Genomic DNA, 3,038 nt, shown 5'->3' on the forward strand with positions numbered 1-3,038 from the left:
AAACAGTGAAGCAACGCATTCAAAGAACTAAATGAAAAGGATTTCCGATGAAGAAGACTATTCTTAGCCAAAGTATCAATTAAGTCTGAGGGAAAAATAAAAACATCTGCATACACACAAATTCTCAAGGATTTTATCTTTCATGTATTCTTTCTTTCTCAGGAAACTATTGGAGAATGTCCTCCACTAACATGAAGCAGTACACAGAGCAAGAGGACAACTTGGGACGCAGGAGGCAGAGGTCAGAAGACAGGAGATGAAGGGAGCCCTCAGGATGATGGTGAGGTCAGCCAGCAGATAGCAGTGCAGCAGGCCTGGAGAGCAACCAGTCCAGGATGGAGCAGGAAGGCAAAGTGCTCTAGGAGAGAAGTTCCCCCCAAAACTGATCATTCATGGGTTCAGTAATGTCTTTCACAGTTCTGGGAACTTTTTAGGAAGAAGACCAGAGGCACCAGAAGAGGGGAGGGACAGGGCTGAAAATCCAAATACTATAAATCAGAGTTTGGGAAAGCATTTCTAATGAGTTGAGAGAAATCTAAGCAAATAAAAAACAAAGGCACTACTCAGAAAAGTTGTATAAAAATGGAACTATAGTACACTGTGTAAACACTTAATATTGACTTACCAAGAATTATCATATAACTACATTGAAAGAATGGGAGCAGGGAAAATCATATTTTTGTTGGGGGGCACAAAAGAGCCAAAGCATCCTTTCCCATAATAGAAAATGAACAGTCAACATCTAAAACTGAAAAATAATCACAAAACAGCAGGAAAAACTTATTACAGTGGGATTGGGCATTACTGCTTTTTAAAATTGTATGCCTTGTAAAACAATTGTTAAAAAAAATCCACATGGGGCTTCCCTGGTGGCGCAGTGGTTGAGAGTCCGCCTGCCGATGCAGGGGACATGGGTTCGTGTCCCGGTCCAGGAAGATCCCACATGCCGCGGAGCGGCTAGGCCCGTGAGCCATGGCCGCTGAGCCTGCGCGTCCGGAGCCTGTGCTCCGCAACGGGAGAGGCTGCAACAGTGAGAGGCCCGCCTACCGCAAAAAAAAAAAAAAGAAAAATCCACATGTATTTATTTGATTAAAAAATTAAATAGAAAAAGATTAGATTAACCATAATAAGAATAGAAGTAGGATGACTATCTTCCAAATTAGATAACGGAAACATGGAAATAAAAAACAGTCATTCAGTGCAATAGAATTCGATATGATAGATCCTTGCATTGGTCAATTGGTGGATGAAAATGGAGGATTTAGCTCAACACCCATTCCAGTGTCCTCCTGTGCCTACCTATATCTCAGAAGCTGAAAGGCTACATTTCCTAGATGTTAGTGCAGCTAGAATTCTGGATGCAGTTTTGGCGCTTCCAAGCCAATTTTCTCTTATTGGATTTGTAAGGTGGCAGTGAAGCTGAGACTGTGTATGTGCTGTTTCTATTGGTGAGGACTGTCGGACTTTTCTACAGTGGCTTCTTCTCATATGGTTCAGGAGGTGGCAAGTGTAGTGACAGCTCTCCAATTCAGTAGGTGGCTTCCAGATTTTAGAAGAGGCAGTGGCTCTTTTGGTGGCCTGGTTCTGCAGCATGTCTCTCAAGGTCATTTCTGAACCTTTCAACCTGGAGTCTGCTTCCTCAGCCCTCCAAACAAGTCCTTAAGCCATTTTATACCCTATACCCTTTTATACTTAAACTATCTAGAATGAATTCTGTTCTCTGAAACTGAACCCAGTGTAACAGGAAAGCAGAAAATAAAATATAAAGAAAAAGGATGGTAGATGGCACAAAATAAAACAGAAAAAATAAATCCAATTATGCTTAATAAAACAAGCTAACCTCTAGCTAATAGAGATATGTTCTCATATTAAATTTTCTAAAAAAAATCTGAGACATATGAAAACTACAATGAAATACTACACAGTAATTAAAACAAATGAATCAATGCAAATGAATTTCAAAAACAATAGTAAATGGAAAAGGTTGCAAAAGGTTATTCAGCATGATGTTGTTTTTGTAAATTTTAAAGCCAAATTTGGTATTTCATATGCAGTTGGTGGAGCCGTACATCGTATGTAGTAAAAGTGTAAAAACATGAATGTGAGTGATACGTACCAACTTGAGCCCAGTGACAATCTCTAGGGAGGAAGGAGAAAGAATAAGGGTCGGGTTTTACTTCTGTCTAATTTTCTATTTCTTTAATAAATACCAAGTAACTGAAGCAAAATGTTTTGATACATTTAATCTTGATAGTAGAGGGAGTAGGTGTCGCTAACATCATTTTCTGCACTCTTCTGCGTGTCCCTAATAGTTCCTAATTTACAAAACGCAGACACACTCTCAGAGCCGTCCAGGACATCTTTACACACAGCCACATCTATACGTAGAGGAGCTCCTGGGCTGCAGGAGAGGGAGAAAACCGTTGAGGCTGAGAAGCTAGTTATAAACGGGGAGTTGTCGTCTGACTGGAGCTGGAGTCTGCAGAGGCCACGGATGCTCAGAAAGAGCCTGGAAAAAGGGCCGGGGCCGAGGAGCGAGGAGGGTGCCCACGGCTCAAGTTCGGGCAACTCGGGTGACGGTTTTAGAAACTGAGATCCAGATTTAGTAACTTTTTTCTTGGGTGGGCCTGAGCGGACTGTCAACGACACAAATCGAGGGAGGAAGCGGGCTGGGAGGCGGAGGACAGAGGGCAGACGTTAGGCCCCAGAGTGTGGGAACTGAGGGAGAGGATTGCTCAAGCGTAGGTCGCCCCGTTTTCACCCCCTGAAGGAAAGCAGCATAACTGGAGGCAAGCCGGGCGAGAAGGATGTTAAAACTGTTCTAACGTTGTAACGTAAATCCAAAGGCCAGGACGTCCCTAAAAGGGAGCGTTTTGGAAAAACGGTACCCTAGCTGTTCCCTCACGTCGGATGCGTTTTGCTCTGCTGACGGGGTTTCCTCAGTGTCTGCGTGGCGGGTCGTGAGCCCGGCTCGGGACGCCGGGGAAAGCCCTCCGGTGGCTGGCGCCGAGCCGGGTCGGGGCCGGGCGGCGGGCAGG

The 3,038-nt window shown here is 44.0% G+C and overlaps 1 protein-coding gene across 1 annotated transcript in view; it reads left to right on the forward strand.

Moving 5' to 3' along the window:
• Nucleotides 1-222: 222 nt before the first annotated feature.
• The window catches only part of CRTC3 (CREB regulated transcription coactivator 3), a 107,555-nt gene continuing 104,739 nt past the window's right edge, over nt 223-3,038 (forward strand). The window contains exon 1 of the mRNA XM_029236289.1: nt 223-241. The gene's annotated coding sequence lies outside the window, so the exon portion shown is untranslated. The remainder of the gene's footprint in view (nt 242-3,038) is intronic.

Source organism: Monodon monoceros, unplaced genomic scaffold (assembly GCF_005190385.1).
Source record: "Monodon monoceros isolate NGI ecotype Baffin Bay Population unplaced genomic scaffold, NGI_Narwhal_1 Super_Scaffold_21, whole genome shotgun sequence".
Classification (NCBI taxonomy): domain Eukaryota; kingdom Metazoa; phylum Chordata; class Mammalia; order Artiodactyla; family Monodontidae; genus Monodon; species Monodon monoceros.